Raw genomic sequence first — 14,724 nt, 5'->3', positions numbered from 1 at the left:
TGAACAAGGAAATTATCTTTCTTCTGCCTGCTGAAAATCCTGAGTCAACTAAAGGCAGACAAGGCAGCCGGCGGCGCATGCAAATCCACGACTCGAGTCGGGGTGTTTGTGCTTACTCATATTTCACCACCTAGCAGACACTTCTCAGTCTTTATTTTTATAGCTGAGGTTTTCTAAAGATCAAAGGAGAATAGGGAAAAGGGCAAGTATGGAAAGTTTACATGAAAATTAAAAAAAAAAAAAAGGTTTGCATCTCATTGTTGAGATTCTCTCTTAATTAAAGCTGACATTTACAGGCAGGGAGGGACCACACATTCCAGAGCAAAAGTTATTTGACTAAAGGCTGCCCCACATGAGGCACCTGTACAGTTTGGTGCATTTCTGTGTTAATAAGAGCATTCCCAGATCTTTAACCTGGAGATTCACCATGCAACAGAGCTCTAAAAACCTCAGACTGCTGGCAAAGTGCTGAAGGGTCACCAGTAATGCCAACACAGAATGAAAGTGCTTTTTAAGCTTTTCTTTTAACCTCCAGAAATATTATTGGGCAATGGTAACACAAGGCCATGGCTTTCTCATCCAGATTAGAGGTAAGTGGAAAAAGCAGAGGTAACATGAAGTGGAAAAAGCAGAGGTAACATGAAGTGTTTATGAGGGTGGCAGAAGCAGAAAGAATCCAAGGTTAAGGGAGCTGGTACTCCCCCATCACACTGGAAGAGCTGTCAAATGTCAGCTAAGGGAAAAAGGAGTAACAAGGGAGAAGACAAAGGGGAAAATGAAACATCTCCCTCCAGAAGAGCTCTCTTTTTCACAGGCACTCAGAATAGAGCTCTTTGTTTCTCTCTAGTGGCTGCCCAAGGCTGCTCCAACCACAGGAACCAGAGGATAGTGGGAACTTCAGCTTGGCACAGCAGTCCTGAGGCCAAACCTTGATTCTTCTTACAGGAGTGCCAACCTGCCACAAAATGCCACAGGGGGCAATCCCAAGGGACACCAGTACAGATGCTGACCAGCTAGCCACAGCCCCTGGGGAAGGTTCACCAGTTTGCTGAAACCCCTGCATGACACAAGCTCAAGGTGCTTCCTTTCTCAAACCCACACTGGACACAAATCCAGCAGAGAGAGGCCAAAGGCTTCAAGAGATCAAATGCAGGAGCTGAAAATACCAAAAGCACTTGAGCATGGCAAAACCAAACCCCTTCCAGAGATGGCTCTGGTGGACATAGCTCATTTCCAGTGTATTCAGCAGCACCACACAGAAATTAGAGACCATTCCTCCTGGGACAGCTTTATTCCATTTGTGTCACAACAGACCACATTGGCTTCTTCACACATGGAAACTTCTACAGGACTTGGGTTCCCTGCAGCATCCCACTTCTGCACCAGGAATTTCACTGCTGATAGCTGGGACAGCTGTTTGTGGAAGGGACCATAAAGCTCAGCTCACTTCATCCCCACCATGGCCAGGGACACCTTCCACTGTCCCAGGTGGCTCCAAGCCCTGTCCAGCCTGCCCTTGGGCACTGCCAGGGATCCAGGGGCAGCCACAGCTGCTCTGGGCACCCTTGGAAGAAGGAAGAACTTCTTCCCAATATTATCCCATTCAAATCTCTCCTCTTTTATCCTAAAACCACTCCTCACTGCACTGTGTAAAAAGCCTCTCCCTCCTTTTTGTAACCCCCCTTTAGACACTGGAAGGTCTTTCCTGGAGCCTTCTCTGCTCTCCCAGCCCAGGGCAGAGAAGCTCCAGCCCTTGGAGCATCTCCACAGTCTCCTCTGGACTTACTTGAACAGGTCCACATCTCCTCTGCTGAGGACTCTGGAGCTGGATATTCCCAGTGCGATCTTCTCATTAAATGAGAATGCAACACAGGAAGGATCATCCCAATATCTCCCTGCCAACAGCAGCTCAGGATGAAATCAGATCTTACTAAAATATTCTCAGAGCTTCGTGGTGAAACCTCACTCACATTTTTGCACTGTTTCCTTACACATCTTCCTTACACTGCTGAGGTTTGAAGTTTTACAGATTTATATAAGGACACAATCCCTTATTTTGTTTTTTCCTGGCATCTTTGGGTCTATTAGGAGAGGCGAAGTACCTAGATGAGGTATACAACCAATTCTGCAGCCCAGGCAAACCCTTCCCCATTATTTCAAGACAAAATAAACAGTAAAAAAGTGCAAAGCACAACAGCCACAAATTCAAATTATCCTGAATGCTCAGACACAATTCTGAACATTAGACCTGGATTCCTCAATAGAAAAACTAAATACTGTAATCATGTTTTGCTTTAAAAAGGGGAGCAATGAGGAAGGCAGAGGTGTTCTGGAAATCACTTACTGCAGTTCACATCCCAGCACTCCTGTTGTGACACTACCAGACTTTTCCTTGTGTGCTCTTACAGATTTTCTACTTTAAAATTACTTGCACACATATAAGCAACACATTCACTTACGGCTTAATGCAGCAAATTCCCTGAAATTTGGGATAATGTTGTTGTGTGCTTTTCAGGGAGCCAGAGCACCCATCTGGACACTGGAAATAACAATTTCCACTGAAAATGCTGGCTGCCAGAATGAGTTTTTAAACTAACTTTCTGATTTTTCTTTTTTTAAGTCATTCCTTGTAAAACTACATCTCTCACTCTTCTTGCCCATAAACAGGTTTTTATCTGAAGTGCCAAAGAAAACAAATCCAAACCAACTATAACTGTACACACGCTACACATCAAAATAGATTAAATAGCCAGAAAAAGCCTGAAACTATATAATAATTCAAAATATTTAAATAATTCTTATGCTGATGTAGAAATTGATTTTTGCCAAGCCTACAGGACAAGTACAGGAGTCAGTTAGTAGGGAAAAAATATGAAAAGCCCCAACATTTGTGATAATATGACTATCCCATACACTACTTACAATTTGAAAGTCAAATGTATTATAAAAATGCCCTAAACATAGATATTTAAATAAATGTACAATGCTTTAAACACCAATTGTGAGTGGTTAAACAAATTGAATTTTCAAAGTGATTTAATACATCCCACCAATATTAGTACACTGAGGGAGTTACTAACCATGGCTGTTTATATAGGATGCAGCAGCACCACAGCCACAAAAACTAATTTTACAGCTCAGGAATGAAATACTCTTTAAAAAATAAAAATACAAAATGAAAAACACAGTTATTAACTGAATAGACAGAAGGCCTGTGAAAACTACAACCAGCACCCTGGGAATCTGAAGAGCTTCCAAAGGAAGCTGTCAAGTTAAAATAATATTGAAACAGTTGACAAAACATAATATTGCACTTAGAAAGCTGCAAAAGACTTGAAAAAAATCTACTGATATTGTTGTACAAATCCTGAGTTTAACACATAAGCATAGGTAACTGTGCCTGTTCATTAAACAATGAATGGCATTCCTATAGGCAGAATTAGAAGATTTGAGTGAAATATGACAGAGCAGGAGTAAATCTCCAGAAAATGCATTTTCATGAGGCCCAGGTATTTACACACCAAAAGAATGCAGCTCTGAGTCCTTGCTCCACCTTATTATCTTGCCCCAATAACAGCTGTGCAATTCTAAAGCAGATGAAGGTATCTGTGAGAGTGAGACTGAATTAATATAAAACAGATCTCCAAGAGCAATGTCTGACGGCCACAGAACACAAACTCAGTGAGGTGACAACACTGAGGTGTCTGTCCATGATGTCCTCACACACAGACACCACCCCAATTACAAATTAGAGCTGTTTATTTTAATAGAAATAACAGAGACAGCACTAATCTGAGGGGTCTAATTTCACTGCAAGGGATGCATGATGATAATTATGGAAAAACATCACACACACACTGAGCCCTGATCACAGGAGGGTGAGGGAGGCAGCACCAATAATCCATTCCTTCAGCCACAAGAATACAAACAGCAGCCCAAGCAAATCCTGGGCCACGTCCCAGCTCCAAAAACCCATTTAACAGAGTCCTCCCACTAAGCTGGTACCATCCCAATGACACTGCAGCCACCACATGGGGCAACTCACAACACCCAGCACAACAATTTGATGCCTTCCAAATCTTCCTCTTTTTAATTCACAATACCAGGAGCTGCCACCAGCAAGGGTGAACACAGAAACAAGGGCATAAAACAATTTTGCTGCAACAAATGAACATGGAAGGCTTACACTTTTTGTGTTTATGAAAATCCACATGCTTATATTTTTAATTAAAAAAAATTATTCTCCTCATAAATTTTATTGTAACTAGGGAAGAAGGTCATACCTTTAGAACTGATCAGCTTTCCAAAAGTTTGTCATCTAAAGGAAAATTTTCTCAGGTCCTTTCAATTGTTAAGAAAACAGGAAGCAAATTTCAGTAAGCCATTTCAATAGAGTAAAACAAGAGATAAAGATCTCTATATTAAACTTGGCAGCAAAGATAAAACCCACAGAGCATCAGTCTGAGCAGCCCCTTGCCACCAGCCTGTCCCACTGGGGAATGCCCCATCATCCACTGCCAACCAGCTGCGGCTGCCCCATCCCTCTGGAAATGTCCCAGGCCAGGCTGGACAGGGCTGGGAGCACCCTGGGACACTGGGAAGTGTCCCTGCACCTGGCAGGGGGTGGGACTGGGTGGGCTGTAAGGTCCCTTCCAACCCAAACCATGCTGGGTTTCCACAGCCAGGTTTGAGGGCAGAGGCGGTGAGTGAGAGACCAAAACAAAGCACTGACGGCATCCTCATCTCATTTAGGAAATTAAAAACATGGCCAAGATAAAGGGAAATAAAGACCCCAAGTGCTGAGGATTATTGACAAGTTATTTGACAAAATAACTTTATTTGCCCAAACCTTCAGGGTTGGGCAGCAAAAGCTGCTTCAGTAGTGCAGGATACATGGTCACTTGTGTGTGGAATGAAAGTCACATCTACTTCAAATCTTGACCAAGATCCTGGAAACAAAGAATTCTCCAGTTCAGATGGGTTTAAATTTAGGAAACTGCATCTCACTCTGGTCCATGGGCTTTGGAAGTGCTGAGGAAGTGAAGTGCACCCACCATCAGTCCCTCAGCCAAGCACGAGCAGGCACAAAGGTGCTGCCAAAGATTTACAGCCAAAGATCTTCAATCCCAGAGCAAGAGAGATCTCCAAGGAGCCCTGCCCAAAGTGTTACAAGATAAAACTCAGTGCCAACCATGTGTTGGAATGAAAAAAAAAGTCATTTAAATCCTGATGGTGTTAGTAAAAATTTTGTTTTGCAGGAGTAACAGTCATCACTACCACAAATTAAACCAAATTAAAAATCATTTCATCTCAGTATTTTCACTTATCCTTCATTCTTTCAGCTTATTCCCTAACCCTTCATTTAATTCTTTTAAAACACTAAAACTTTATTATATCAGATGTTCCAAGTTGCAGTCAGATTGATCTGGATGTATAGGTTGATCAGAAATCTCAACTTCTTAACTTCCCACAGCAAAACTCCATCCAGGTTTTACCAAGACTGAGTACATTTCCTTGCGCTGCAAAAAGATTTTCCAGCATGCACACAACAAGCCAAGGAGAATGAGAATTATGCCTCTCAGAAGTAAAATATTTTACAATAGAATAATTATTAATGAACAAGGAAATAAAAGGCATCACAACCACACATTAAAACACAGAGCCCTGCTTGTGAAGAAACCACCCAAACCAGCTCTACTGAACTATCCTGAATTTTTTATTTTTCATTTCCAGCACCTACCTGGGAAAATAATCTACATCCAAAAATCTCAACACCAATTCCCTCTAAAAATATATCTATAAAAATATAAAATCCCTGTAAATAGGCCCAAAAGGGCTGAAAAGAAAAAGCAATGAGCCCTCAGCTAACACATACTTTGGTTACTGCAAAATAGCTTCATCCCAAAAATCAGAAGGAGATGCTTGCCTGAACTTCCAGGCTGCAGCAGTCAAGGCTCTCTTCACCACAAAGAATTAATTCCTAAGCTTGGGCACTGGTATCAGAGAGCCTTAGCACGCTGGCATCAGATGAAAATTAACTGTTCTTGCTGCTAAAGAGCTTTGAAAATCCCCAACTTCACTCTCCTCTTTGCTTTTTCCACTGAAGGGGTAAAAGCAGAAAATATTTCACACTTGGTGATAATGCCCCAGCTCTGACAAATCAAAGATTTCACATAATTTATTTTTATAGTAGTGACAGCTAGCACTTCACACATTGGAAATAAAAGGCTGTTTCAAAGCCAAAAATCACTTAACAACATTAGGGACCTATTTGCTATGCCACAGAAAACGATGGTGGTGTTTTGTGAGATCCTGCTCATTTTTGTGTGTTTGATCTGAAGCAGCATTCCCAAAAGCTCAGCAAACACCTGAAAAAAGCAGGAGGAGCAGAAATCCAGACACACTCCCAGGTTGTTACAGAGAATTAGTGTCAGATCACTCAGCAACATTCCCAAACCCAGTTTAACATCAGGAATTCCTTTTCCAGCTGTCAATTCCCTGATGTGGATCCCCACAGAGGGACTTTGGGATGGCTGGAATAACTGGTTTGGGGCCAGAGGAGGGCAAAACCCAAACTGTGGCTGCTGCCACCTGCCCAGGTGGCCCCAAGTAACAAATTCATGGTCACGTATTTTTGTCTCCATTAATGCCAGCAGGTGGATTTAATGTCCTGGTAAAATCCCAAGCATTCAGCTTATTTAATACAAGTAGAATATACCAATTTTACCTTTTAAGTAATGGTTTTGAATTTTAGAAGTTGCTCGCTTTCAAACATTAAGATATTTTTATTGTATTATTTTGGTGATTTTATTTGGGTTTATTTTATTATTTTGGTTATTTTTCAGGGTAAAGCAGATAACTCACAAGCTGAAGCCCCTGCCAATGAGCTATTTCCACAGAAATCTGCCCAGCCAGGTCCTGCCTGGAGCCCAAATCCCCAGATCCCTTTAAACAGCCTTTTGCTGCAGACAGGCTTAGGGGAAAGATACTGTCATTCTTCCAGGTTCTCACTTTACTGGAGACCTTTTCAAAAGGAAATGGGTTAAATATTCAAAGGTGACTTTAAAAATCCTCCTCCAGAAGCCAGTTTTTTCTTGCTTTTGTCCAGGAGATACCTCTGCTAGCTAAAGCAGTTCTAAAATGACTGTAAATGAAAAACTAATGCAACGCAGAGTAGAAAACATCCCATTTCTAAAATAAACCCCACACCATCAAATAACTCTAATTTTACTCATTAAAGAAGCTGTGGGAAAGCTGACAGTGGGTACACACTGAGTCAAAAGTCCAGCACCTAAAACAGGAAGCAGAAAACTTTAGGGGGGGGGAAAAAAAAAGTAGAAGTTGAACTGGAAAAAGTTTTCAGTGTATTTCCACTCCTTACTACACCTGCCAGCTGCCCTCACATGATGTTAAATCCCTCTCACAACACTGAGCACCACTTAAATCACACTCACCACTGCCCCAGTATGTTGGCTCTTCCTGTGTTAAATCAAACTACAGGATTAAAAATAATTAAACCTGTCTTATCAAAATAATTCCTTTCAAGATATAAAACAACTTTTGCTAATTAGCTGAGAAAACAGCCCCAACCTAAGGTGCAAATATCACTCAGCTTTGGGCTACACCAACACCAGTGCTAGGCTCAGATCTTTTAGGAAACAATCAATTATACAAAGCCCCCAGTACTTCCATGAGTATTAAAAATATTCTATATCCCTAGTAAAATGTATTCACACAAACAATTTTAAGCACAAATACATTATTAGAGACTGAAGTGAAGATTTTTAAAAGCATTTTCAAATTCATAAATATAAATTAGGTATGTCCATCTGAGAATTTCAAAATCCACTTGCTTTTTGCCTGAAGGTAAAGAGCTGCCTCACCAATTTTTGGAGCATTTCAATGTACTGTAACTTTTAGAGAGCACGAGGAATTCCTATGAATTCACAGGGTATCTAATCAAAATTTATCTCAACAGAAAAACTGAAACTCAGTTTTAAATCATCTTCTTAACACTTAAATCCCTGCCTGCCAGGTGAGACATTTTCAAAGCCTGGTTAATCCCCATTTCCAGCTGAGAAAACAGAAGGAAGCTCAGAAAACATTTAGAATGATCCACTTAAAAAACCAGCAAGTCAGATAGAGAACCAGGACCAAAACCTGCATTTCCAGCTCTCAGCGGCAGACACTGCCCACTACATCAGTGAAAATACAAACACTGAAATGTGTGTTTGCCCTTTAAAGGAAACAACTTTAACAGCTTTAGATAAAATTATGCTCTGAGTTCTCACAAACCCTGAACAGTGAAATAAGGCTTGAACTAAGCTCCATTTGCACTTCACACCTTGTGGGTCACTAGGAGATTTCTTCTCACCTGCAAGCTCTACTACCTCTTACCACCTGCATTTAAATGCAAATAAGAGCTTTCAAAAGCTTATCAAGCTCGAGACACAGAAAAGCAGAGCACGATAAGAATCCTCCAGGGAACACTGCAGAGTTTCCTGGCTAAAATGAACCAGAGCCCTGCCCAAGGGCTCCTTGTCCTTTGCCCCCAGGTGAGCACTCTGGACTCTTCTCTTCCCCACCTCCTCCTGAGAGCTGCCAGGAGATTCTGCCTCCTCCAATGGAGCCTTCCTGGTCAAACTGCCCTTGCCAAGAGGCAGAACCAATCCAGCTCGGCATTAATTGGACTTTTATCTTTCCTTGGAGCCAGCCTGGCAGCTCAGCCTGGCACCCAGCTGGGTGGTTATCTCTGGGAGGGCAGGTGGCAGCCAGGGCAAGGCACCTGCACAGGTTCAGTCCCTCTCTGAGAGGACACCGTGCCCTCCAAGGCCAGGGCACAGCCTCCAGATACATTTTTTCACGGAAAAGGAGGCTCACAGGTGCCCTCATCACTCCCTGCAGCTCCTGAAAGGTGCCTGTGCTCAGCTGGGGCCGGGCTCTTTCTCCAGCAGCACTGACACAACCAGAGGTCTCATGCTCTGCCAAGGGAAATTGAGGTTGGATATTAGGAAAGAGTTTTTTACAGAAAGGTGATAAAGTTCTGGAATGGCTGCCCAGGGAGGTGGTGCAGTCCCCATCCCTGGGTGTGTTTAACCAAGCCTGGATGTGGCCCTGGGTGCCAGGGTTGAGTTCAGGTGTTGGGGCTGGGCTGGACTCCATGGTCTTTAAGGTCTCTTCCAACCTGGTCATCCTGTGAATTCAGATTCAGGAGGGAGGTACCTGCATGGAAACTGAAAATGGAGCAAGGTACAGCCTTGCTGAATCAATCCCAGCCCCAAGGAGTGCCTTTGCTTTGATCATGCTTCCGGGAAAGAGAGAGAAAGAGAGAGAGAAGGAAGGAAAGAAGGAAAGAGAAAGAAAGAAAAGAAAGAGGAAGAAGGGGAATAATAAAATCAAAATATCCACCTCCACCTTACTTCTGCCTCCTCCCAGCTGTCAGCAGAGGCCAGGATGAGTGTAACCCACAGCAGGTGCCTGGCTGCTCACGTCCCCTCCTTCCCCAGCACCAGCCTCTGCTCCGTGTCCCCAGGGACTCCTGGGACGCTCAGCTCCCTCCCAAAGGCTGTCCCGGTGTGGGAGGCAGGACTGGGAGCTGTGCTGGTGCTGTCCCTGGGCTGGGCCATGCAGAGCAGCCTCTGTGACTGGGGCTTGTTTGCAGAACAAAGAGCTGCTTCACAGGCACTCAGGAGCTGCGTGTGTTGTGAGCAAGCAGAAAACACTGGCACAAACCTCAGAGCACACAAACCTCCTCATGCACACAACAGATAAAATGAGGGAAAACCCAAACAAAACCAACCCAAGACAGATGTGAGAGCTCTGAAGCAGAAGAATCTTACTAATAGCACACAGACCTACACTGGGGTCCTACAGCTTTTCCTGTCACAAGAACAAAACCTGCAGCATCAACCAAAACCCTGAATTATGAAGTTATTTTGAAACCAAAGGTGCTTGAATAATTTCCCCCTTTTAACACCACCAGAATGTTGACCAACAACAACCCAAGTTTTAAAACTTGGGATTTTAAAAGGGTATTAATTTAACATGTGCCCGAGATTGGAGCTGCCTTACATGGCTGAAGCATCATCCACCCACCTAGCCCAGCATCCAGTCCAGGTGCCTGCAGGAATAAACTCCCACTGTTAAAGGTCCAAGCTGTATCCCAGCACAAACTTCATCCCAGTAAATCTGCCTCTGACAAACAGCTGCCCAGCAGAGCACAAGCCTCAGATGCACTGAATAAGCTGCCTGGTGATAAAAAGTGCAAAATATACAGACAGAGCCAATATTCCACAGTTAACAGCCTGGTGTTTTTGTTTTAACAGCCACCTCTGTACAAAGACCAGCCAAATTCCATATGCAACTTAGCACAGAAATTCCAAGTTACCCTCCCTCAAGCATTTTCTGCCCTCCAGAACTGCCATATCCAACCAGTGAACTTTAGAGTGAGGTTTTTCCTGCCTCTAAAACACATCACCCAGAGCATTTTGTTTAAAATAGTTTTACTGTCTCAAAGATTCTATTCAAAAGCTCGTAAAACAACAATTTTGCATTTTTGTATTTCTACTTTCCTTCTATTTTATTTCAGTCTGTACTAACCGACCAGTTCCCTGGTAACATATGCTTTAACCAGCCTGCCCAATATCCCTGTAAATTTAATTACTATTGTCTCTGAAATGAACAAACTGAAGTAGCTCATCTCAGTTTTTTTAAGGAGATACCACCCCAGAACTCACATTATGAGGACACTCCAGCTGCAAAGCAAATCCCAGACTCTCTAGAGCAGGCATTGCTTTTTGAAGTATTAAAGACCCACCAAAAAAAAAAAAAAAAAAAAGGCAAAACCTGAAAAGACAGAAACAATAAAAATTTCACAATATACCATGTTTGAATTGCACCTTACACTGCTATTACTGCAGGACCTCCATAGCAATGTTTATATTCCATACCCAGACACTGCTGGCCGTAGGGCAGCTGGTGAGCTGGTTTATTTTGGCTACAGCAAAGCACAGCCTTGCTCCTCGAAAGCAGCTGATGAACTCTCTGCTCCCAAAGCAGCCTTTGGGCACTTGCCACATGGACCAGGCTACATCCAGCTTTACTCTCCTCGCTCCCCACTGCTGTTAAACTACTAAGAGTATATTTAGAACAGATAATAGCAAGAAATTGTTCTCTGTGGGGGTGCTGGCACAGGTGTCCAGAGAAGCTGTGGCTGCCCCTGGATCCCTGGAAGTGTCCAAGGCCAGTTTGGATGGGGCTTGGAGGAACCTGGGCTAGTGGAAGGTGTCCCTGCCCATGGCAGGGGTGGAACTGGATGAGCTTTAAGGTCCCTTCCAATACCAACCATGCTGCATTTCTGTGATTCTAACCCATCCTGCTTGGCCTTTGGGATGAACACAGAAAGCAGCCACGGAAAGCAGGCAGAAACACAGGGAGCAGCAGCGGCAGCAGCTTTCGCAGGGACGGACAGACGCGGGGCCGCCAGCACCGGGGGCCGGCGGGCTCTGACAGCGCGGGGCCCGGAGCGCGGCTCCCCCGCTGTAGCCCCGGCCGGGCCCCGATCGCGGCTCTCCGCACTGACTCCCGCCGCTGTCCCCGCCGTCCCCGGGGCTCTCCGCACTGACTCCCGCCGCTGTCCCCGCCGTTCCCGGGGCTCTCCGCACTGACTCCCGCCGCTGTCCCCGCCGCTCCCGGGGCTCGCCCCGCTGCCCGCAGCGCCCGGCGCGGCGCTCCCGGGGGCGGGGGGCGAGGCGGGGCCGGCGGGGCCCGCAGGAAGCGGGGCCGAGCGGCGGGGCCGCGGCCGGGGCGGGCGGGGGCAGCGGGGCCGGAGCGGCGGGAGCGGAAGGACAGCGGGGGAAGCAGCGAGGGGCGATCCGCGACCCGGGCGCGCCCGCCGCAGGCCCGGCCCGGCCGGGGCCGCACAAAGGGCGGGGGGCGCGGCCGGCAGGTGTGAGCGGACTCACCGGGTGGGGCGGCGCCGCCGCCTCGGCGGACGGACGGAAGGACGGACGGAAGGAACGGGGCTGAGCGGGCGGCGGCGGGACCGGGAGCCGGCGGGGCGGCGGCGGCGGGGCCGGAGGGGAAGCGGAACCGCCGCGCGTGGCCACAGCCCGCGGGGGCGGGGGCGGGGCGGAGCATTGCCGCGGGGGCACCGCCCGCCGCGCGCCGGAAGCTGAGTCACCGCGGGGCATGACGGGAGTTGTAGTCCGCCCCTGGCTGGCCTTGGGCGCTGCCAGGGATCCAGGGGCAGCCACAGCTTCTCTGTTCCTGTTCCTCCTCTGTGCTCAGCTCTCCCTCCTGCCCTGAAAGGGGCTCATTTTGTATCTTCTGTGTGGATACAGCTCAGAACAAACCATCCCTCCTGCCACCAGCCTGGGGGTCTTCTCAGAGCCCACCTGGCCCAGGGTCCCACCTCTGCTGGCAGCAGCAGGACACACAGAGCTCTGTGCTGCCCCTTCCAGCTGGAAATGCTACTTCCAAGACATCCAGCAGGAACGCAGCACATATGTACCCTCAAGGCTTCTCCCCCAAAATTCCCGTGGTCCATTTAATCTTCCATGATCTCTCCAAGCTTCCACATGCCCTGGGGGCTGGATCTCAACTCCTCTGTGCACCCAAGTTTGCAGCAACATCTGATCTTCCTTGTGCAAGGAGCAGGACAGCAGGAGCTCCCCTTCCCCAGCTCTCAGGGAAAGGATCCACGCACACCCCAATCCTCCCTGCAGCTCCAGGCACATCCCAATTTCCAGCTTGTGGCTTCCAGCCAGCACCTGTGTGCTGTGTGCTCCCTCACTCTCAGAGAAGCTCTGCAGAGCCACAGAACCCCTGTCCCTGCAGATGTGCCCATTTTCCAGGAACACCGTTCCCAAGTGACCCCCACCCAATCCCCTGCAGGCACAGCCATGCTTTCACTGCTCTTCCCACGTTTGCTTTTCCTTTCTGACTCAGCCCAGCCACTGCTAATTCACTCCTGGAGAAGCCACAGCAGGTTTGTGGCTTCACCCTTCCCTGGCCTTCCTCCCCATCCCTCCTCACCTCTCTGTGCTGCCTTGGCCTCCTACACCAAATCCCTCTCAGCTCCAGCTCCATTTGCAGAATCCTGACCCCCCTCCCTCCCTTCTGTCTCCCTCCCCAAGGAGGGTTTTTTATTTTGGTTTTTGTTGTTGTTGTTGTTTTGTTTTGGGTTTTTTTTTTTATACCCATTTCTTTGTGATTCAAAAAGCCTTAATCCCCAACACACCTTCAATGCCCCGTCCCCTTTTCTTTCCTCCTTACTCATATTAAGGATGAGTAAGGAGGATCTTTGTGTCCAACCCTCCTTGTGGTGGTCTCTTGCCAAGAACTCCTGAACATTTCATTCCTGTCTCCAAAACTGCCAGAATTTTGGCAGAGGACTTGCAGCTCCTCCTCTGATCTCTGTGATCCCTCTGGAGCTGGCACTTGAATCCCCCTGCATGGCACTCCTGCTAAATTCTGTGCTGCCTCAGTGACAGCAGCTTCTGCTCTGAGAGAGAGATTCACTGGCAAATTCCTTTGTAATTAACACTGCTATGGTTATCAGATTAATTACAGCTTGTAAGGAAAAATGTGTCTGCTGTATTTATAATACAAGTGCTGTGGATTTAAAAACAGCAAATATTTACCACAACAAAACCCACCCCTTGTGAAGCTCTGCCATTCCTCTCATATTTTACATTAATCAGAATCAATTACTTAGGTTCAGTTGAAAAGGTGATTGATGGAAATCTTGATATACACTTTACCTCCATATTTTTTCCACCTGCAATATTTTTGTTTCATTCCCATTCCCCTTCCCCAGGTTTTTGATTTAGCTGAGGGATTCAACCTGTGATTTTCAACTGGTGTTTAAAAACAGGCAATGGAATCCTGTCCCTCAGCTCTGGCAAACTGGGATTATTGCCATTCCAAGGGTCAGGCTCCAAACCTCCAGAGCAGAGGAACAAACTGAGCTCTGGTAATGAAACACTCCACTTGGAGACAAGTGACACACTGCTGGTCCCAGGGCTGGACAGCCCAAATCTCTCTTTGATGGTTTCCCAAGGGATTCACTCTGTTCAATTCCAACAGAAGAAAGATGCCCAAAGGACAAGGATTAAATGAATTATCATTCACCCTCTCACACTCACCCAGATTCCCTGCTTTGACTGATTTACTCGAGGCTAATGGGGATAAAATCTCTTTTCTCCACACAGGTTACTGTGGGCTCCCAGTGCCACCTACTGACAGCTGCAGACAGTGCTCGAGCCTTGCTGCTCCAGAGCCTCTCTGCTTTTCCATTAGCTCATTTCCTCTCCATTTCCTTCTATTTATCAACTGTCCTGGAGACTGAAGGTACATCTTCTAAATATTTGCTTCTGGTCACTATTCTGTCCCTCACTTTCATCTTCCAAGGGTTTCTTTCCACTCATGAAATAGGGTGAAATTTCTTCAGATTTTCTAAACTCTTTCAATTCTGACCAGTTGTTCAGTCTGGAGAAAAGGAGGCTCAGGGGAACCTTCACTCTCTCCACAACTCCTGACAGGACATGGAGCCAGGTGAGGGTTGGGCTCTTCTCCCAGGAAACAGGGACAGGACAAGAGGAAACAGCCTCAAGGTGTGCCAGGGGAGGTTCAGGCTGGGTATTGGGAAAGGTTCCTCTTGGAAAGGGTTGTCCAGCCCTGGCACAGCTGCCCAGGGCAGTGGTGGAGTCCTCTGGAGGGGTT

The 14,724-nt window shown here is 46.4% G+C and overlaps 1 protein-coding gene across 2 annotated transcripts in view; it reads right to left on the bottom strand.

Moving 5' to 3' along the window:
• The window catches only part of PAK2 (p21 (RAC1) activated kinase 2), a 46,905-nt gene extending 34,855 nt beyond the window's left edge, over positions 1 to 12,050 (bottom strand). The window contains exon 1 of one of the 2 annotated variants that reach the window (XM_063166640.1): positions 11,964 to 12,050. The gene's annotated coding sequence lies outside the window, so the exon portion shown is untranslated. Of the gene's footprint in view, positions 1 to 9,408; positions 9,426 to 11,963 lie in introns of those variants that run through there. The other variant, XM_063166641.1, reaches the window with a different exon arrangement.
• Positions 12,051 to 14,724: the final 2,674 nt, after the last annotated feature.

Source organism: Melospiza melodia, chromosome 12, assembly GCF_035770615.1.
Source record: "Melospiza melodia melodia isolate bMelMel2 chromosome 12, bMelMel2.pri, whole genome shotgun sequence".
In the NCBI taxonomy this organism is placed as follows: Eukaryota; Metazoa; Chordata; class Aves; order Passeriformes; family Passerellidae; genus Melospiza; species Melospiza melodia.
Note: the sequence above shows the minus strand (reverse complement) of the source record. Positions and strands in the feature narration are given on the sequence as shown.